Consider the following 23910-nt stretch of genomic DNA (forward strand, 5'->3'; position numbering starts at 1 on the left):
TGTATACCTATATAACAAACCTGCATGCTCCGTACATGTACCCCAGAACTTAAAGTATAATTTTTTTAAAAAGTGTTAACTCCATTTTCTTGCCCTTTATTTTAAGGAACAGCTGAAACAACTGGCATTTAGGCCAAGATCACTTTTTCTCCTCATTAGCTATAAATCAATAGAATGACTGTAATTGATTTTAAACACCTTTCCTTAAAAAAAAAAAAAAAAAAAAAAGACAAAAATCTTACCATGAGGGATCTTTGATACAATTTAGGCTTATTTTTTAAATATTTGTTTTTTGTTGTTTACTCTTCTTCTTAAAATACAAAAGTGATATGCTTGGTAATGTCCATTGCAAAATTGATATTTTAAAAATCTACACTATTACTTAACACCTGAGTCATTACTTAACTTTTTAATATCCATAAAGTTGGAAGGCCATCATCCTTTGTCAGCAATTAGGAGATGGAAGGTTTGGATGGAAGCTTTGTAGTGTTTTCCTCATCTAATGAAATTTGACAGGAAAACTGTCTACTGAAAGGAAAGCAGAGGAATACAATCTCAACTTAGGCAAGATTTAAACCATAAATGAGAATTTAATTTCAAAGATTTATTTTATTTATTTATTACTAAAATAATGGCAACTGAAATCTTCTTGTAGCTATTTTACTGACTAGATAGTCTTACCATGCCTTCTATATTGAGCCAAGCAAAATGTTGCAGCTAAAGCAAATGATTTGCTAGAGGGTTGGGAAACTAACATCAGACACCCCCACATAAAGCTGAATCCCCAAGGAGCTACCCCCTGAAACCATGTAAGCGTAAATAGATACAAAGAGTTATTTGTGCTGGTGTTTGCCATAGTTCTGACACCAAAGAGTAACTCTTAATTGTTCCAACCCCTGTTCAAAAGAGCAGAGGTGGTTCCAATGTTTAATGACCCATCCAAGGGAAAACCAAATGACTTCGCTCCACTCTGTAGGAAGGAAGCTTTCACAATAGAGATGATGTAGAGAAAACTGAGTGATCACATGCATAGGATGCTTACTCATACAGACTCAGAGGACTCTCCACTATTCAAATCTGTACTATCAATAATGCAATCTGTGAATTAGTTGGAGCAAACAACAACAAAAAAAACTTTTATTAAATCAATGTGGCTCATTTATATTTTATTCGTTTTGTAGTTTTGTTTGTATTTGATTTGTAGGGGTTTTAGGTGGTTGTTACTAAAAACTTGGACATCTGAAGGGTTTTTACCTAGTTTTATATTTGTATATATCTTCATGGTATTTTTAATTTATAAAGTCTTTTTTAAAAAAAGAAATATATACATTCTGTAGCTTTGATCATCACTGGCTTATCATTTGGCTTCTTGTATAGATCTGCCTGCAGGGCAGATCTGTCACCCTGGTCACAGTGTACCAGTAACTGCTTCCCACAGCAGTTAACCGTGGCTATTACATGTTGTGAAAGTAGCATTCCTGTTTACACATCAATCTCTATGAACTGGTTTACTCTATCAATCTCTCTATTAAATGGTTCTCCTCCGAGACAGGAGGAGAAACCATCTTTGATGGATTAGGTTGAACTATGTGAAATTGCCAGTCTTGTAGGTCAAAAATGGTCAAATATCAGTATATTTTTATCACATAACTTAATACATGTTTAGGCTTCTTTTCCTTCAAGGAGAGCCTGACCTAAACCAATATGAATGTGTCAAAATAGAGACCTCTTGGCAGGTAACTAATCTTCCCTGATGCTATCCTGACTTTGACCAATGCCCTTCAGTCATATTAGAATTAGTAATGAGTAAAGGTTTATTCTTAAAACAAAAGAACATGTGGTTAAAAAAGCAACTATTGAACATACCTTAGTCCAAGATAAATACATTTTAAAGTGCAGAAGGAATATGAAATTAGACAATAAAAATGAGACATTGCTTGGGAAACTACTTAGCCATTAATCAGAGAGACTCTTCTTGATAGGTCAGAAACTAACCAATCAATATTTGTATAAGGCAGTGAAGGAAAGATTTAGGGCTCGTATAAACAGATATCAGTCAGAATGGTTTTTCAATGAAGTTTTTTTTTGTTTTCTATTCAAAACAATATTGAGACATAATCAAATATTACTCACACTGTTTGCATGGCCCTTTCTTGTGAGAGTCCTTTCCTTTTATTGTTTCAAATTTCCCAACAGTGGCATCCCCTGACCCACATCTAATTATAGGAGAGATGGACAAAGAAGGGCTTGTTTACAATTAATGCTTCACTGGAGCTGAGATGATCTTCCTCACTCTTTCGTACAAAACGTGATTGTTAGTGACAATATACAAATGCTACTTTTCCGGTTTTATTTGGGGCAGTGAAATGTGCATTACACTTTCCTCCAATAGAAATGATTCAGCAGCAAGCATAAGATTCTCATAATGTAGGGCTAGATGTGCAGAATCTGAAGAATGCTTCATGTTCTTGTTACTTCCCATGTTTAATGTTTCTATTTCTTAAGAGAAAAACACCTCAAACCTTGTGTGTGGTAGCTCCATGTCCATGTCTTTTCCCAGATGAAAATTTTTCCAGATTTTCCCATTATCCCTTCACAGGTTAATGAAACTTGGCCTGAGAAACAAAATATCCCAAGGCTTCCCTGTCATGACACCAAAGGGCTGAGATTAAGAAAGAGTGTACATATTCACAAAAGAAAAATGTGATGTGCTGGATCTATGAAAAAGAGCTGGGTAAAATTATAATAAATGGTAAAATATTCCTGAGATCCTGTGATACTAAAGTTATTCACTTTTTCTTTCAATTAATAATAATTCATAATAATCTATTATATATAAGGTACTGTATTAATATTACGTTGGTTCAAAAGTAACTGTGGGTTTTGCCATTACTTTTAATTGGCATTTAATGGCATTTGCCATTACTTTTAATTGGTATTTCATATTGGCAATATCTTAATTGACATTAATATGACTTTGGTGCAAAAGTAATTGTGGATTTTGCCATTACTTTCAATGGCATTGCGGGTCTTGCCATTACTTTTAATTGGCATTTAATGGCATTTGCTAGTACTTTTTTTTTTTGTAAGTTTTTTTTTTTCTATACTTTAAGTTCTAGGGTACACATGCATAACGTGCAGGTTTGTTAGATATGTATACTTGTGCCATGTTGGTGTGCTGCACCCATCAACTCGTCAGCACCCATCAATTCGTCATTTATATCAGGTATAACTCCCAGTGCAATCCCTCTCCCCTCCCCCCTCCCCATGATAGGCCCCGATGTGTGATGTTCCCCTTCCCGAGTCCAAGTGATGTCATTGTTCAGTTCCCACCTATGAGTGAGAACATGCGGTGTTTGATTTTCTGTTCTTGCTAAGAATGATGGTTTCCAGCTGCATCCATGTCCCTACAAAGGACGCAAACTCATCCTTTTTTATGGCTGCATAATATTGACACTCTAACATCACAATTAAAAGAACTGGAGAAGCAAGAGCAAACACATTCAAAAGCTAGCAGAAGGCAAGAAATAAGTAAGATCAGAGCAGAACTGAAGGAGATAGAGACACAAAAAACCCTCCAAAACATAAATGAATCCAGGAGTTGGTTTTTTGAAAAGATCAACAAAATTGACAGACCGCTAGCAAGACTAATAAAGAAGAAAAGAGAGAAGAATCAAATAGATGCAATAAAAAATGATACAGGGGATATCACCACCGACCCCACAGAAATACAAACTACCATCAGAGAATACTATAAACACCTCTACGCAAATCAACTAGAAAATCTAGAAGAAATGGATAATTTCCTGGACACTTACACTCTCCCAAGACTAAACCAGGAAGAAGTTGAATCCCTGAATAGACCAATAGCAGGCTCTGAAATTGAGGCAATAATTAATAGCCTACCAACCAAAAAAAGTCCAGGACCAGATGGATTCACAGCTGAATTCTACCAGAGGTACAAGGAGGAGCTGGTACCATTCCTTCTGAAACTATTCCAATCAATAGAAAAAGAGGGAATCCTCCCTAATTCATTTTATGAGGCCAACATCATCCTGATACCAAAGCCTGGCAGAGACACAACAAAAAAAGAAAATTTTAGACCAATATCCTTGATGAACATCGATGCAAAAATCCTCAATAAAATACTGGCAAACTGGATTCAGCAGCACATCAAAAAGCTTATCCACCATGATCAAGTGGGCTTCATCCCTGGGATGCAAGGCTGGTTCAACATTCGCAAATCAATAAACGTAATCCAGCATATAAACAGAACCAAAGACAAGAACCACATGATTATCTCAATAGATGCAGAAAAGGCTTTTGACAAAATTCAACAGCCCTTCATGCTAAAAACTCTCAATAAATTTGGTATTGATGGAACGTACCTCAAAATCATAAGAGCTATTTATGACAAACCCACAGCCAATATCATACTGAATGGGCAAAAACTGGAAAAATTCCCTTTGAAAACTGGCACAAGACAGGGATGCCCTCTCTCACCACTCCTATTCAACATAGTGTTGGAAGTTCTGGCTAGGGCAATCAGGCAAGAGCTAGTACTTTTAATGGCAAAACCCACAATTACTTTTGCACCAACCTAATATAATTAACTAGTATTTATTGAGCACTTACTGTGTGTGAAGCACTACACTATATATTTTACACACATTATATCAAAGATATGAATAATAATTATAGGTATTATTATTATTATTGTCCCCATCTTACAGAAGAAAAATAGGAAGCCGAAGAGGTTAAATAACTTGTCATATGTGGCAGTGCCGGGATTTTAATTTACATCTGACTTTATTTTTTTCTTTTATACTACAAGAACCACCTAAAAGCATTTCAAGATTGAAGGAATACAGATATTGAGAGTGCCAAACAAAGCATAAATCAATAATCTGTTAAGGTAAATATAGGCCGGGCGCGGTGGCTCAAGCCTGTAATCCCAGCACTTTGGGAGGCCGAGACGGGCGGATCATGAGGTCAGGAGATCGAGACCATCCTGGCTAACACGGTGAAACCCCGTCTCTACTAAAAATACAAAAACTAGCCGGGCGAGATGGCGGGCGCCTGTAGTCCCAGCTACTCGGGAGGCTGAGGCTGGAGAATGGCGTAAACCCGAGAGGGGGAGCTTGCAGTGAGCTGAGATCCGGCCACTGCACTCCAGTCCGGGCAACAGAGCGAGACTCCGCCTCAAAAAAAAAAAAGGTAAATATAAATCATTTTTTAGTTAGCCATCTAAATTTCATTTGAGGTCAAAAGCATAAATATTAAAGTACTTTTGCTGTTGACAGCAGTGTTTCCCAATCTCATCTGTAGCCCCTGCCAACAGCCAACGTCATGATAAATTTTACAGGGGGTAACAGGAAAACTATCATTGTTTTGGTCAGTGTGGAAATTTTCCTGCTGGCTCTTCAGTTGCAGCCTTTGTCAGTGAAGTTACCTCTCAAGTCTAAAAAGCCTGCAGTCTGTAAAATACTCCAAACTTGGATTTTTCCTGTGTTTAACAAACAATAGCTAAGAGTTGCAGCTACTCAGTTCTATTTTAACTTTCATGGTAGTGAACTTAACTGTGATCATTTCATAAAAACATTTGATTATTGATTTACTTACACAATAAATTCTTACTGAGTACTTATTCATGTAATCGACATGACAGGGAATTTTGTTCATTTCTTTAAATATAGTCTCATATAACCAAAGAAAATATAACCAATAGTAGTTTGCATATTTACCTGGGGCAACTATAGCATGTTTAGGACCATTTCTATGGCTCAGTTTGCATATGCTCTAAGGAAGACATGTGAAGAGTATCTGTAACTATTCCCAGGTCCTCTGGATACCTCAGACATTACCAAAGAGGGTTAAATGCCTTTTTCACTATTTTTAACCCTAGTCCCATGTATATGCTTCATATATAGTTTGTGTTAAAAGAATAATAATAAATCTGTTGGATAAATGAGCTTTATATCACTTCAAACTTCTATAGGACATCTTTAATAAAAGAACAGTATTCTGTGGATCAGAGGTTCTAATTCTACTACTGACAATATACCACCCCCCCCATCTGTCTATGTAAACAAGCCATAGTAACTGACTGCTTCCATGAGAGTCAGTGGAACTGAATGGATGGTAAGAGTGTTAAGGGATAGTACCCGAAGTTCCTTAGTATAGCCCCAGTGACTTTCAGCTCATTTCTGAAAATAGAATGAACAAATAGACCAGGCCTTTCACCAGATAGCCCATGACGAAGAAGTAGGCTTTTAGAGACAGTGTTGGAAAGTGTTGGTGAATGGTCCAACCCCTATAGACCCAGGAACTATGGAGAAGATAAACACAACTCTGGGACCCTGCTGTCAGAATGGGTTCAGAAGTTCCAGCAGGGATGACAGAGTCCAGGGACTAGATGGCCCCATTAATGAGCAGACTGAGAGATAAAACTGACTTTGGTCAGCAAAAGAAAGTACAATAATTACAATGTACCTGGGATCCTGGGAGAATAAAGATAGATGGGCCAGATGGAGGCTTCCAAAAGAAGTAAACAGTTAAGGCCCCCTGCTTCATGAGCAGTTCAAGTGTTCTTAGTGAGAGTCTGACAGCAGTGCACTTCACAGACCTGTGCAGGCAAATAAAGTATTAGTCAGGACTTGGGAGGAAAATGCCAGACTTTAGAGGCATAACTACAAATAGCATACAAGGTCAGGGCAGGACACAGCAAGGATAGACTAATGTTGAGTCTGATAGTCATGAAATTTTCCAAGAAGAGCTCTTAAAATCACCCTGCTGCTCACTCCTTATACCAGTCCTCAGAGTCTATGAAACTGATGACTGCCTTTTGCTCAGAGAAAATCCATTTATTTGATTCTATTTTTAACACTTTCCTTCAACTCCTAAGCTATCTTTAGCCAATATTTTTCAAATGGTTCTACATATGAATCCTTTGAATAAGACTCAATGAACAAAATGTAAAATGGTGACAAGATCACTTAAGCCTTACCTTAGCGGTCTAGTGATGGCACAGATCCCAATATCATCTGGCTCCCTCCTCTCATTTTACATGCAAAACACTAAGGAACAGGGAGGTTGAATGACTTCTTTGACATGGCACAACTAGTTAACATTTGGACTAGAATCTATGAGAGGAACTCATGCCTAGTAAGTACTTTCTTTTTCCCTGCACAGTGATTCCCTCATTTTGCTCTCCTTACTTACTATTTCCTATGTTGCTCAAGACTTCATGAAACAATATTCTTACAAGAGTGTATTTCTCAAATAGCTTGCTTACTAGTTCTCTCTTACTGAAATCAATATCTTACTTGTTGGACTTCTGAATCTTGCTTGTTATTGCTAAAAATAAAACACAACACAAATGTAATGCCCAATGGGTTTATACATTTATGAGCCTATATGACTCAAAAATTGTCAAATATGGCCGGGCGCGGTGGCTCAAGCCTGTAATCCCAGCACTTTGGGAGGCCGAGACGGGCGGATCACGACGTCAGGAGATCGAGACCATCCTGGCTAACACGGTGAAACCCCGTCTCTACTAAAAAATACAAAAATCTAGCCGGGCGAGGTGGCGGGCGCCTGTAGTCCCAGCTACTCGGGAGGCTGAGGCAGGAGAATGGCGTAAACCCGGGAGGCGGAGCTTGCAGTGAGCTGAGATCTGGCCACTGCACTCCAGCCCGGGCGACAGAGCGAGACTCCGTCTCAAAAAAAAAAAAAAATTGTCAAATATGATTCATGTGTGATAGACACTATTAATGACCAATGACGTTCAAAAATCTTTTTTTTTTTTTGAGACGGAGTCTCGCTCAGTCGCCCAGGCTGGAGTGCAGTGGCCTGTTCTCGGCTCACTGCAAGCTCCGCCTCCTGGGTTCAGGCCATTCTCCTGCCTCAGCTTCTCGAGTAGCTGGGACTATAGACGCCCGCCACCACGCCTGGCTAATTTTTTGCATTTTTAGTAGAGACGGGGTTTCACCATGTTAGCCAGGATGGTCTCGATCTCCTAAATTCGTGATCCACCCGCCTTGGCCTCCCAAAGTACTGGGATTACAGGCGTGAGCCACAGCGCCCGGCCGACATTCAAAAATCTTTAAGTGACTTTATCAATAAGGGATATGAAATTTGATAGGATACAGAAAAGTCAAGAAACTCAAATTAAAAGAAAGGCAGAGATGTAAAAATACAGTGAAAATGATCCAAGTAGGCATTCCAGCTCAGCCACTAATTAATTCTGGGACCTCTGTCAACTCACTTAACTTCCCTATGGCCTAGATTACACCTCTGTCAAAAACAATTTTTTCAACAAGTTGAAATCGTTGAATTGAATAGCCTAAAAAATTCCTGAATTTAAATGAAGCCTCCAGAACTCCATATAGACTGTACTCCAATTATTAGCAATAATAGGGTCTAAGACATAAGCATGGCTTATGGACAGAAAAGTCTGTGTGATAACAGCTAACTTAGAGAACAATAACCATATGCCACACTGTTGAAGAGCTATATGTAAACTCATACAATAACTGCCACACAAACTAAATGAGGCAAGCACCATTGTTTTCATCCCCACTTTCCCCACTCAGATTAGTATACTGAGTCACAGACAGGTTAGTAACTTGTTAATGCTACACATATAGTAAGTGGCAGAGCTAGGATTTGAACCCAGTCTGACTCCAGAGCTATGCCCCTCTGGTGATGGGTAACCTGACAGATTCGGGTAGCTGGTCATGGCAAAGATTAAGAGACTTTGCTGGTCTTTTGAGGTAAAGTGGATAATAACTTCTGATAACAGCATCTTTCCTAAGGCTGGTTTCCCAGTTTATAGTAGTAAGTTGCCAATATTCACCCAGGTGCTCAAGCTAAAAATCAAAGAATCATTATTGATGTTTGCCTTTCTTTCACCCCATAGCCCATTAGCAGGTCTTATTAGGTTTGCCATCAAAATAAATCCAGAATCCAACCATTTCTCACCACTCTACTGCTACCACTTAGTGCATGTCCATTTTCATCATCACCAGGAATATTGCAATTGCCTCCCTATTGGCTTTCCTGCTTTTCTACTTACCCTTCTATAGTCTCATCTCCTTATAGCATACTGAGTAATCATTTTTAAAACATGGAGTAGATCACATCACCCCTCCCCCCACTCAAAACCTTCAGTGACTTCCCATCAAATTTGGAATAAAATACTACATGATGTAGCCTGACTACCTCTCTCATCTCATCCTTACCCACCCCTCCTAACTTACTCCACTCTCTTTCTGGCTGTTCTTCAAATATGTGAACTCACCCCTACCTCAGGTCCCATGAACTGGCATTTCTATTTGCCTGGAATGTTCTTCCCAAAGACATTTATACATTTCACACCTTCATATCATTCAGGCCCCTGACTAAGTGTCTCTTCCACAAACAGCAATTCCTGACTACCCTCACTAAAACAACTCAGCCCTTCACTCACAATCCCCACACCTCGGACTTCATTCCTCTTCATAGCATTTGCAGTTACCTGAAATTACATTCAAAATTTATTTGATAATAACCTTGAGGATACAGGCCTAGGGTACCTTTTTAACTGCTTTACCTTCAGTGCTTGCATAGTGGCAGCTATAATAGTAAATGCTCAATAACTATTAACCAAATGAATTAATTCCTCCAATTCCAAGCTCCATCATTTTTTGATACCATGATATTCACAGGACCTGGCCCTGTCAAGATTCTGAATAGACTTCACCACTCATCTATGTTAGGGTAGATTGCCTGGAATTAGTGGCCCACAACAGCACCTTTATTATGGAGGTAAATGCCCCACCTGCAGTAGCACTCCTCTCTCGTTTTCTCTTTTCCTGGTGATGGTGTGAGGAGGCTTTGCTGTTTTCTCTTTCCTTTGAGGTAGACACATTTTTTCATTTCTCATTATTCAGTTTGTTTTTGTCATGGAATATATTTTGCTATCTAAATAAAACTTCCTGAAGTCTTTGAACTTCTGTGGTGATGTTCTGTATTCTTTCCTACCGGAATATAACTGCTATATATCTGTTAGATGAGAGTTAACTCATTAGCATTAAACACTAAGATAATTACTGCATTAAAATCCTCTGCCATGTGGAGATGTAGAAATGAAAGCTGCCCCCTGCTTCCTCTGCTCATCGCAACCTCTGAAAACTTTCTAGGATTCCCCGAGAATTTCCATTAAGTAACAAACACAACCTGTGCAGCAGTCTTTTATTCTGTAGGTATTGACTATTCATCATTAAAAATGAGAAGCTGCTGGCTAAGACTAAAGTTTGTTAGCTCAGATGGAAACTTTGGAATAATTACTGATACTGTGTATTGTTAAAACCTGTGCTAACTTCGGTGGTGTGCATACATAATGTATGGAAAGGTAAGGCTGCTGCTTCCACGAACCTGACTTCTTCATAAAGAAAAATCAAATAGATTAAACACAGCTAACACAGAGAAAGTGAAAAACAAGCCCTTATTTCCAGTGATCACTCAGGAAAGGGCTTTAGAAGATTCTGTTCACATGCTAAAAGCATCCATTCCTCACTTAGACATCTACAGAAATAAGGAAAATTTAATGAGTTAAAGGACAATATAGTGGATGTAACCCATTTTTCTTTTTATTAAGTATCCCACTGCAACATCTAGGATTTGACATCCATATGTACAGGCAATAATATAACTAAAATTTTCTACACTGGCTGATATCTCAGTTCAACCACAACAGTTAGCTCTCAATTTTCAAAGCAGTATGAAAAGCAATAGTCTTCTTATTTGCTAACCAGAACTGTGAATTTAATCCTCTAGAAATAGATTGGAAGTTGTGCTCTCTTGCTTACCTTCTACTGTGATTAAATCTATACATTTTAAACCGTATTTGAAGGATAGAGTAAAATTTATGTGACTCTGTCATTAAAATAAGTAACATAAGTACTTATTATTTACAAAAGTAAAATATAATCACAATGAACCAAGGAATGAAAGTGAGACCCTTAGTAATTCATGCAAAGGGCAAGATAGTTTCTCTGCTGTTAGCTTCAAAGGTTATAGATAATAAACTAAAAACTATAAGCAAATTTAAAAAATTAAAAGAAGAGCAAATAACTCTTGAGACTGATTTAGGTAGGTAATTTATCACTTCTTCATACCTCTCCCAGGAGACGAAATAGAGAAACTGTGGATATTGTATCAATGAGTGACATTCGAAATATTTCACAACTAATATGGCACCAGCACCAATCTAGCGGAGTAGACTCCAGCCTGAATGAGGAATTAGGTCCCCGAGAGCCTCTTCTGCAGCAGGCATCAACCATTTAGTTGCTGATTATGGGGACCTCTGCTGGGTTCTGGGAAAGGGTCTAGGGCAGCCAAGGCGGAGGGAAGACTAGGGAGGACCCACTCAAAGATTTTGCTGCAGAAACTCTTTACCAACCGGTAATGAAAGATTTTTAGTATTTTTAACACCTGGAAGAGACATACAGTGCATTACCCTTGGTGCTATCATGAGCTTTGAGGAACTGAGGAAGGAGGAAAGGAAGAGAAAGGAGGAGCAATGAACATGTCATTTCCTCTAGAATAATTTACCTTTCACTTCTCTTCCCTTAGTGAGATCCCAGTCATCTTATGGATCTCAACTCACATGTCATATATGAAGTCAAATTCCCCACTACCAACAGAAACCTCTACCCTACTTCTTCTCACTCCCCTCTCTCTGTAAGTACACATGTATGTGTGTGGTCATTTGCTTTCTCTCTCTTTTTCACACTAGACTCTAAGGCCCTGAGCACAGGGACCTTCTCTTTTTGCTCAACATTTTCTTCCTGGCAACTAGAAAAATATTTGACGCCAGCACTTTGGGAGGCTGAGGCAGGTGGATCATAAGGACAGGAGTTCAAGACCAGCCTGACCAACATGGTGAAATCCCATCTCTACTAAAAATACAAAAAGGAATTAGCTGGGTGTGGTGGCGTGTGCCTGTAATCCCAGCTACTCAGGAGGCTGAGGCAGGAGAATCATTTGAACCTGGGAGGCGGAGGTTGCAGCGAGCCAAGATCGTGCCACTGCACTCCAGCCTGGGCGACAGAGCAAGACTCCGTCTCAAAAAAAAAAAAAAAAGAAAGAAAGAAAGAAAAATATTTGATGCACAATAAGTATTCTTAATAAACAAATGAATGGAAAACTTAGTTTGATTTTTTAAATTTACATGCTACATAAGGCAAAATAAAAGATCAATTAAACTGACTTCATTATTATTATTAGTCCACTCACAGTAAGGGAGAAAGTTCTGCAAGTAAAAAAAAGATACTAATAAAAATATCTAGCATTTATTGAGTTTTCCTATAGGTTCGTCACTGTGCTAAGTGTTTCCAATACTGTCTGTCAAAGAGCAGAGACTGAGCTCTTAATCTCTACCTATTTTTCTTCTCATGTTTAATCCATTTTATGTGGATAAGCTGGCAGATATTTAGTGCTTCTGTACAGGATTGGATTAGGTATGCATAAGAACCAAAGTAATGCATTATAAGAAAAGAGATAACTTAAGAAAAACTGCGTCAGACTTTTTCAGGTTATCTATTTCATGAGCAGATGGTGTACTTCTGAGGAAATATCAGGATATATTAAAGAAAACGTTTAGGCAACTGATGTTTATGTGGGTGCTGATTTCTGGCTACAGCAGATGCCTGTTGCTTCCTGACATCTGCCATATTCCACTCTAAGTACCAAAAAAAACATACAGCTGACAAAATTGCATAGATAGTGGCTTTGCATATCAATAAGTTGTGCTAGCTAGTCCTATAAGGCATTATCTAACCAGGAACTCAAAAGCTGAAGCTGATCTCTCAGATACTGTATAACAAATAGAAAGAACACAGACATTGGATTTAAACAAGCCTGAGCTCACTATCTTGGGCCTCCCACTTACATGCTATGTAATTTTGAAAAATATTTTTAACCTCACAGAACTTAAGTTTCTTTATTGGTAAAATAATTTAGTAATGTTTAACCTGCTGGTTGCCATAAGATTCAAATAAATATAAAGTGCCTGAAAAATCCTAGGCACTTAATAAATGCTAGCTAAATGTCTAAACTACACCAAAATTTGATGTTGTAGAAATGTGCCTTGACAGTCTGATGAAACAGAATAAAATAAATTTTAAACCTGGAGGTTTTGAGGGTAGGACTGGGCCTATGGGTGGGTGCGGCTTGAAACCGAAGGAGGAACAGAAAGAGTTGGCACCTGTTCTCGGGTCGAGATATCCATAGACCTAACGGCAATCTCACTTTGCAGCACTCCCTTGGAAAGGACTCAGAGGAGATGAACAGTAGAGTGAGAAGTGGGGCTGCCAAGAGAAAAAGCTGAAAAGGGAATTCCAGAGGATGGGCTATGAAGCTAGTTGGATTACTGCTTCTTTTGTGGCATAAAACTTCAAGTTACAAATTGTAGTATTATAATTAAGGCTCACAGGAGAAAGTGGATGCACTGAGACAATGGCCCACTGAGTGGTAAAACCAAAGGAATTCTCTAAGAGGCCTCTAGTCAGAAAGGATGGAAGCTCCCCTTAGAGGTCAACCCTCAGAGACAGTATGGAAGCTCAAGTAGATTTACTCCCCACACCGAATCCCCAGGCTCATGTGGCCAATAACCAGAGGTCTGGGAGCATCTAGAAGAAAGCAGCAAGTCCCTACTTTTGCTAGATGGACAAAGTCTGAGGTTACACCTCCTGAAGCCTGGAGGAAAGCTCGTTTTCTCCTTGTCTTCTGATCGTCAAGGAAAAAATCTCTAAGGAAATTCAGATCACTGAGTTAAGGCCTCTGCTAAAATCTCTGCTTGGTTCAGAACCATATTGTTTGGCAACTGATTGACGGTATATGCAGTCAAGTTTTCCCTTTTATGAATTAGCATACCATTTTTTTTTTTTAAAAAAAAAAAAAACCCTTAACTAATTTTGCCCCACACCAACTGATTATTGTTGGGCTCACTGTCTTCATCCATCCCAATCATTAGACACTTACAAATAAGAGTTTTGTTTAATACTCTGGGGATTATATTTCTAGTATCTGTTAAGAAAATGTGATGGTTAATTTTGTCTGCTAACTTGGTTAGGCCATGGTACTCAGATATTTGGTCAAACATCACTCTAGATGTTGCTGTAAAGGTATTTTTTTAGATAAGACTAACATTTAAATAAGCAAAGCAGATTACCCTCCATAATGTGAGTGCACCTCATCCAATCATGTAAAGGCCTCAAGAGGAAAAAAAGACTCATATCTCACAAGGAAGAGGGAACTCAGCCTCCCTACTGCCTTTGGACTTGAGTTGAAACATCAACTCGTCTCTGGGCGTCTCCATCCTGCCAATCTGCCCTTCAGACTTTGGACTTGCCAGCCTCCACAATCATGTGAGCCAATTCCTTAAAATAAACCTCTGTCTCCCTACACACACACACACACACACACACACACACACACTATTGGTTCTGTTTCTCTGGAAAACTCTAATACAGAAAGCTTTTAAAGTTGGGGACTGGTAGTGTTGCAAAAAGGGGGTCTTTTAAAATGCTATAATCCAGGTCAGGGGTCAGTCAACTTTTTCTGTAAAGGGCCAGATAGTAAATATTTAAGGCTTTGCAGATCATAAGATCTTTGTAGCAACCACAAAGCTCTGCTATTGTAGCACAAAAGCAGCATCACTAACACACAAACAAATGGGTATGGCTGTGTTACAATAAACTTTTACTTATGGACACTGAAATTTGAATTTCGTATGTTTCACATGTCACAAAAAAAAGCTTTCTTGTTATTCATTTTTTGACGTTTTAAAACGTAAGAATTATTCTTATCTCACAAGCCATACAATAACAGCCCAGGGGCCTGTCATTGCTTGCTCATACAGGTCATCCCTGGTCTAAGGTGACAACTCTTAAACTATAATATTTGGCCTCCTGAGAGCTGCAAGGTTCCCTGTGGTAGGATCTGATTCAAAATTGTGAATTCTTTCTTTGGTCATTAAGGATTCAATAAATGAGCCAAGTGCCATATATTTATCTTTATGTACTATTACTTATTAGTAATCTAATAATGCTTAATAAAACTAAATGGTTTATTAAGCACTACTTAAATTTGACTATAACAAACTAAAACCAATTTAAAACTAGGATTTTTCTCCACCTCTGAGCCTGTTTAGCTTTAACAGTACAAAGATTACATGTTATACTCCCTACATTACTTCAAAGACATTATATACCATCATAACCATAACATACTATACTTTTATTCCACATCACTTACCATAGTTGTAATTAATTAAATTGTTTAAAGTCTGTTGCTCTCAGTAGACTACGCTTCATAAGGTCAGTAACCATGTCTGTTTTTTCACCAATATGAACCCAGCCCATAGCATGTCTTGTACAGTATGCAAATGTATATATATGTCTGTGTGCTTATATATACATATACACGTCTATACTTGTGGGCTAAAAGAATGAATGAATGAATTACTTCTGGTGTTGACTGCTGCAATTCTTACTATTTAATTATATAGAAGTTATTATATAGAAGTTTTCACGGCCAGGCACTGTGGCTCATGCCTGTAATCCTACCACTTTGGGAGGCCAAGGTAGGTGGATCATTTGAGATCAGGAGTTCAAGACTGCCCTGGCCATCATGGTGAAACCCCACCTCTACTAAAAACACAAAATTAGCCGGGCTTGATGGCAGGTGCCTGTAGCCCCAGCTACTTGGGAGACTGAGGCAGGAGAATCACTTGAGCCTGGGAGGTTGTAGTGAGCCAAGATCACATCACTGCACTCAAGCCTGGGGCACAGAGTGAGACTCTGTCTCAAAAACAAACAAACAGGCTGGGCACGGTGGCTCATGCCTGTAATCCCAGCACTTTGGGAGGCCGAGGCAGGTGGATCGTGAGGTCAGGAAATCGAGACCATCCTGGCTAACACAGTGAAACCCCGTATCTATTAAAAATACAAAAAAATTAGCCAGGCATGGTGGTGGGTGCCTGTAATCCTAGCTCCTCAGGAGGCTGAGGCAGGAGAATGACATGAACCTGGGAGGCAGAGCTTGCAGTGAACCAAGATCATGCCACTTTACTCCAGCCTGGGCAAGACTGCGAGACCCCATCTCAAAAAAAAAATAAAATAAAATAAAAAATAAAAACAAACAAAAATAATTTAAAAATAAAAAATAACAAAACAATTAAAAAAGAGGTTTTCACTTAGGTTCAACATTATCAATCTAGTTTATTGGTAATTATTTGATTATCCTATTGCTTATAATGATGAATGTTTGTACCAGCAGTATTTTGGGTCTATAATTCTACACTCGTCTTTAAGAAAAGTGTGAAATATGTTTCTGAGTTATTCATATTTCCATTGCTAAAAGAGCCAGATAAAATTTACTCCTGGGATGTGGGAGGAGTAGGAGCAGTTAACAGAGATCTTTATTGTTACCTCCAAGTTCTTATTCCACTGGAAAATAGGCAGAAGGCTGACAGCCATTGAATTTGCAAGAAATGGTGATGACAGAGGCATATCTCACTTAGTTGACACCCTTTGATTCAGGGGTCCATGGACATTTGGTTTTTATAAATTGGTTCTTCTTTACCACAAGGCTACACTTTTGGAACATTTCTGCTAAGCCTTACCTCAGCTCACATAAGGTGATGCAACTTGTGTAGCTGTTTCTAAGGCAAAATGTGAGAAGATAGGAGTTCCAAGATAATGCTTCCAAATCATTAGGGCTCTGTGTATTTTGTTTTTACAGACATGCATGTACAAAAGGGAGCTCCAGGGGTAATGGTGCAGAACTTTGTGTCTTAAAATCTGGGCCTACTGTGAGATAGGAGAAAGGCTTCCGTGGAAAACGTCAGGACCACTGATCTGTACTCAACAGCTCCAGATATAGATTTGATCTAATTAACCTCAGTATTTCTAGCACTTAATCAAGAAAGATCCAATTCCAACAACTCTAATTTTAAACTGTTTCACTAAGGGCAGCATTAAGGTAATTTAGGGAAAAACAAAATTTAAACAAAACAAGGAAAGGGAATGTTAATTACTTCAGGAAAATGTATTAACTCCCTGTTCATTGAATGTTCAATGGTTATTTGTTCTAATTGCTCTTTAGTGACTATTTATTGTGCACATTACACAAGCTGCTCTTTAGAATTGCTGATTTGGAGATAAGAGGAAAACTGCAAAACTACCCACAAGTTCACCAGACATAAAGATTCCTGAAACCCTTTATGTTCTTTAGTCTTTTGCCATCTTCTGCACAAAGTTATCGATGAATCTAATGACCCAGTTCTGCCAAACTCCAATCTGCTACTCTGATATGTACTCAGAATTTAATCTGCAAGTTTTGCATAGGTTGGTCCAATTTGCAGAGTTGAAAGAGGTGGCTAAATTGTTCTTGAGTCTGTAACAACTCTTTGAAAAGAGATAATCTTGTCAAGCTGTGATGTCTAGTTATCGCAAGAAAAAAACTTAAGGAACGGAAGCTTGTGTATGTGTGTGTTATAAGTGTGCAAGTGTTTGGAAAAGGAAGTGCTGCTTGAATTAAAACTGTTTTTGTATTTTCCTTATTTTAGAGGAACATTCTAGTATATCCGTTCCACACCCCACACACCCACCCCACCACACACGCACACACACACATACACACAAAGCCTGCTCAAGTCTTGCCTTCTGTCTTTAGCGTAGCTTCTACAACATAACATCTCTCAGAGAAGCTTTCCACCTCTCCACTGATCCAGAGCCTGTCTGTTTTTCAATTCCAGATCAAACCCTCCCCCATCCAACTTCTTCCTGAGTTGCCTTCCAAATGTATCATTCTATATCAATTCCCCTTTTCTCTAAAGCATCATTGTCTCTGTCTCTCATATATCTTATTTCTTGGTTGTTTGCTTTTACTGAGCTGTTTCACTTCTCTACTTCTCCATAACTAGAGTATAAATTCCAGGAAGACTAGAAGAGTGCTTCTTTTCCTTTCAAACTAAGGAGAGAAGTGTTATAGGAGCTATTCATAGGGTCTTCTCAGTACACTAACACAAATGGATGGAGTCAGGAAAACCTCCATGGGAGACACCCCAAAGCAATATTCTCTCATACATAGCTAGGCCTCTCTGTTCAACCCAATGATCTAGCAAAGGCTCTGGCTCTTTTTGTCTTCTTTCTGCCTACACTTACCTCTTTTCTTGAAAACACATTCACCTAATACTCAATCATTTTGCTTTTGCATCACTGATGAAACTTCCTTCCTTTCTTTCTTGCAAGAGCAGAAAGAACTGAGCTAAAAACAAGTCTGCTATAGGTTTAATGATCTCTGCTGTATTTTTATTTTTCTCTTATATGTCTGTATTATGTATGCTGTGGTACTATTACATATGGATTGGTTCCAGGTCACTGGTTGGCAAAACTGAACTCCGATTTTCAAATGGTATTTTACTTGCAGACTTCACCATCTGTTGAGCAAGTATGTTATTTGTGTCAGAACAGATAAATAAATAATAATGCAGCAGACCTACAACCTAGGGATTTGTGTGTTCTGCAAGCAAGCGGTAGCATTATACCTACTTTATGAGTAGGTGGCTGAGGATATAGAAATTTTATGTATCTAAAAAGCATAGAAATGACCTTTTAGGGTTTTTTTTCTAAATTAGAAAAGGGGCTTTCTCACTCGAATAGTATATCAATGTTCACAGCATCATTATTCACAATAGTGAAAGAGGGATGCAACCCAAGTGTCCATCAATAGATGGATAAACAAAATATTGTGCATACATACAATGATATATTATTAGCCAGCCTTAAAAAAGAAGGAAATTCCAACACACACAACCCAGATGAACCTTGAAGATATTTTGAGAAGTGAAAATAAGTCAGCAACAAAAGGACAAATACTGTATGATTTCATTTATATGAGGTACCTAATGTTGTCAAATTCATAGAGACAGAAAGTAGACCGGTAGTTGCCAGGGGCTGGGAAAAGGGAGGAATGGGGAGTTAGTGTTTAATGGGTCTAGGGTTTCAGTTGGAGGAGATGAAAAAGTTCTGCAAATGATGGTTGTACAGCCATGTCTATATACTCAAGGCCATAAACTGTACAGTTAAAATGGTTAAAATGGTAAATTTTGTTATACACATTTTTCCACAATAAAAAGGGGGGCCTTTCTTGATCAATGTCAGTAATACTTTTTTTTCCTCAAAAATAATGGAAAAATGAATGAGCAAGTAAACATAGGATCCTGCCCATCTCTTCACTTGGCTCATCCTAGCCTCGCTGTTTCACTGATTGGTTATATAAATAATTTCTACTTAAGGTATTTAATTAAAAAAATCCATCTAGAGGAAATGGATTTCAACACCATTTTAATACTTTAAACTTTTGTTTAAACTGGCATCACCTTCACATACCACATAGGCTTCTACTTACTCTGTTCCTAAATATTTCCCACACGATTTGTCATCTGAAATTCTATGTGCAGGGACATAAAACTTGTGTTCCAAAATGAAAAACAGGAAATAATATGCACACAATAACTTAGGAATTAGAAGAAATTTTCTCAAATTCACTATACCTGTGTTGTTCACAGTATGTTCTTGCAGCATACTGCATCACAATAACTAGAGAACCTAGTAAAAAATCCTCTCCCAGACCTACTGAACTGGCATTTGTAGAACTAGGGACTTGTAACCTGCATTTTGCATTAGCTCCTCCAGTTACACTTATGCATACACAAGTTTGAGGGTCAGTAAACTAAAACATAAGTGAATGATACAAGTATAAGGAATATTTCTCCTTAAAAATGCATAAAAAGATGAAAAACCATAAGAGTAATGGGAGTCTGATTGGAGGGCAGAAACATGAGACTGGGTACATCAAAATAAAAATGATAACACATCCTTGCCCAAGCCTAGTTTTGTACTCACTGATTCTTTAACTAAGATAAATAACATCAGAATGATGTCAGAGACTTACACAACAAAGAAGCAAAAGTTTTTACTGGGAGATACACTAAAAATAACAATCTGTTTTAAGGGTTTTTGGAGAACGTGAAGGACCTGTATACTGTGTCATGCGTCACTAGTATGTCATGGTAGGAACAAAAACAGGGCACACAGTCTCTTTGCATTGTCATCTCTGACCAGCCTGCCCAAACTCAAATACAACTTTGTATTATACAGTGTTTTTATTTCATTTGAATTGCCTAATTAACTTCTATCTAAGGCTACCCAAAGACCCTTACACTTTGCTTCTTTGCAGTTTTCTGTCTCATATCTTTGAGAATTATAGAGTGTCTTGTGGCCATAACATATGAAAGGTGTCAAGCAATTAAAGAATGCATGGAGTGGTTTTTGTCTCTTCAGGAACTACTTTTCCATTAAAAAAAAGAAAAGAAAGAAAGAAGGGAGGGAAGAGAGTTCAAAAGCCAAAGCAACAAAATAGGTAAAAATGTTGTCAGTGCTGCAAAAGCCCCAGTGGTCACATAGCTTTTCTGACAATCTCAATATGTACCCTACAATAAGAATTTCAGAATATTATGACATCAATATGTTTCAAAGTCAATGTAGTTTGCATGATAAGGCTCATTTCTCTTCAGCTCTTCTAATGTACATACTGTGCTTTCACGCTGTTTTTTTTTTTTTCCTGCCTGTATATCTACATTTAACTCTTTACCTCCAAATAAAGAATGTCATCTCTGACCATGACTACATAAGAACAGCTCTTTTTTAAATCACTAGTTTCATTCATGTCCTGTCAGCAACTTCAAAATGTACTGCGAATAAATCACTTTGGAGCATTTATCTAAGGAATTGCCATTCTCACTCCCCACCCCATACCTTGGTGTTTCTTATCCATTCATACTCCCAGGTACTCTGAGTTCAGAAAGCAGCAGCTGACTGTGTAGCATGTGAGGATACCTATCCATGTGACCAGAGAAAGGGAATGGATACAAAGGACATTGGGAGGGAAGAGCCTACAGGTTTTCATGACTGGAGGAATGGGAAAGGCTAGGGAGAAAGGAAAGAGTTCAACTTAAATCAGAGATTTCAAGCTGGGTGATAAAGAGTATCATGATACCACAAGCAGAGACAGAAAAGAAAAAAAAAAACTGGTTTTGAGTGCAAGATGATGTATTTCATTTTAGATACAGAATTTTCAAACTGATGACAGGATGTCCAAATAGAAACATCTGGCAGAAAACTGCAAATGCAATAGTGCAGCTAAAAAGAAGGGTTGAGACTGGAGATGGTAATGTGATCATTTTCATTTATGCAATGGTTATGTTATTATAATAGATGAGATATCTGAAGAGGAGGGAAGGGAGACAAAGCAGAGCATGTGGCTAGATCTTTAAGGTATGAAGAAGAAGAGAAGCCAGTGAAAGAAAGGAGAGGAAAGGTAATCAGAGAAACTGGATAGGAACTGTAGTAGCTCAGAGTTACAGAAGTCAAAGGAGGAAGATAATCAAGAAAGTAGAGATTCAGTTGCATGACGCAGCAGGAAAAAAAGACCAGTGAAAATGAGGATCACAAAAAAATTAGGTGCTTGCTTTGTCAGCACATATACTAAAATTGGAATGATACAGAGAAGATTAGCATGGTCCCTGTGCAAGGAGAGCATGCAAATTCATGAAGCGTTCCATATTTATTAGGAGGCTATTGGTATGTTTTAGTAGAGCCAGATTTTAGGGTAATGAGGGAATGGGAAGACAGGTTATGACACCACCAGCAGAAATAGAAAAGAGAAGAATTGGTTTTGAGAGCAAAATGAAACATTTCATTTTAGACATGGAATTTTCAAACTGATGATAGGATATCCAAATAGCAACTGGCCAATAGAAATATAATGTGAACACATATGTATTTTAAAATTTTCTATTAGCCACGTTATTATTTTTTAAATCACTCTTCCCTTTAAAATCCTTCCACAGCTCTCCATTTATCCAGAATAAATCTAAACTCTTTAGTATACAAAGTCCTTCTAGGATAGTCTCTTATGCCTCCTGTAGCCCAGCCCTAATCTGCATTATGAAACAGCCATATTGGGTTTCTGCAGTGCCTTACATGTGCCATGCTATCTCACATCTCTGTATTCTTTCTCCTCTACCTATAGTCCACTGTTCCCCTGACCCCTGCCCTAGTATACCTTTCTACTCCTACTAATCCTTCAAGACTTAGCTTGTGTCACCTCCTCTGTGAAGCCTCCTCTAAATGCCAAACTCATTCTTCATTTTAACACCCTGCATATCTTTCTTACAGCACTCATCACTCAGCACTGTGCTTTCTGGAAGCAACCAAGATATCCTTCAATAAGTGAATGGATAAACATACTGTGGTACATCATACAATATACTATTATTCAGTGATTTTTAAAAAGATAAATGAGCTATCAAACCACAAAAGACATGGGGGAAACTTAACTGTATATTGCTAAGTGAAAGAAGGCAGTCTAAAAAAGCTACATACTATTTGATTCCAACTATATGACATCCTGGAAAAAACCATGAGGACAGGAAAAAGATGAGTGGTTTCCAGGCTTAAGGGAGGAATGGAGGGATGGTGGGACATTGGAGATTTGGGGGGTGATGAAACTATTTTGTATGATACCGTAATGGTGAACACATGATATTATACATTTCTCAAAACTCAGAATTTTATAATATAAAGAGTGAATCCTAATGTAAATTACAGACTTTTGTTAATAATAATGTGTCAATATTGGCTCATCAAGTGTAATCTAATTTAAGAGAAGTGAACTATTAACACAAGGCAGTATAAGAAGCCATAACATTTCAGAGGGCTAGATTACTAGAGGACTTGTGTTAATAGTTCATTTCACTGTCCTTAAAAGCAGGAATCATATTTCTTTGTGCTCTTGAATCAACAAAGGTGCCTAGCAGAATTCTACACTATAAGAATCATCTATCTATTCATTGACTTACGACTCTGGAGAAAATAAAAACCCTACCATGTTTGTAAAGTTTGAGCTTTTCCTTTATTTGGAAGATGAAAATATGCTACTTATTACCACCTTTTGACTTGCATAAACTGAATCTCTAATTCCTATTACAGAACTCTTATGTAATGTTAATTATAACACTTATATTCTTAGCTGTTTTATCTATTTCCCTGAAGACTGGCACATATTTTTAAGCTTGTTGTTGAAAAGGATTGAAAGGAAGCATGCTACACATATGACAGGATACACCTAGCAACATTATGGCCTAAATTTTTTTTTCTTAGGTTGGGGCAATCCAAATATTTTGTTTGACTAGCAACATTAGTAGATATTGTGGTTCAGAAGAATATGGCAATCATATATTTATTACTAGTTTGAACTGTCATCCAATATAAAATAGTACTGCAAGTGAAGAACCAGGGAAAGCCAGATGAGAAGGTGTCTTGATTGGTTTAGTAAAGTATTCTCCATTCAAAGCATAAATAATATTTTGCTTCATGCTGACTATTGAATATACTCCATAGCCTCAAGCTAATATTGAATAGACACTGCTGTTAATCCATCACATATGTTCAATGTAATTAATATTTTAAATATTATATCACTACAAAAGCTCATCAGGGCTCATCAATTTAGACTAATTGAAGAAAAGCCTGACATGGTAAACAGTTAGAGTGATAAATCATCTTAAATTAATCTTAATACCTAAAATACACAGGGTAATTACATGATACCTAGTTGACTTCTTCAGAACTTGCTTCAGTGGATAAATTTGAAATTAACATACTTGTTGCTGTGTCCTTGTGAACTGTAAAAGACCTATGGAAAGTTCGTTCTAATAAATCATGAGATGTAAATTCACTGAGCATAGATTTCAGTGTGCATCTTAAAATTATTTCCTTTATTCATTTATTCACAAAA

General features: G+C 37.8%; 1 long non-coding RNA gene and 1 other non-coding gene across 2 annotated transcripts in view; one reads left to right on the top strand and one right to left on the bottom strand.

Moving 5' to 3' along the window:
* Positions 1-6498: 6498 nt before the first annotated feature.
* Positions 6499-23910, bottom strand: part of LOC117083779 — a 37502-nt gene continuing 20090 nt past the window's right edge. The window contains exon 3 of the long non-coding RNA XR_004437210.1: positions 6499-6625. This is a non-coding gene — a long non-coding RNA (uncharacterized LOC117083779). The remainder of the gene's footprint in view (positions 6626-23910) is intronic.
* Positions 21573-21679, top strand: LOC117084577. Its single transcript, XR_004437510.1, has one exon. It is a non-coding gene; the product is annotated as a U6 spliceosomal RNA (small nuclear RNA).

The sequence above is a fragment of the Trachypithecus francoisi genome, unplaced genomic scaffold (genome assembly GCF_009764315.1).
Source record: "Trachypithecus francoisi isolate TF-2019V2 unplaced genomic scaffold, Tfra_2.0 Lachesis_group0, whole genome shotgun sequence".
Classification (NCBI taxonomy): domain Eukaryota; kingdom Metazoa; phylum Chordata; class Mammalia; order Primates; family Cercopithecidae; genus Trachypithecus; species Trachypithecus francoisi.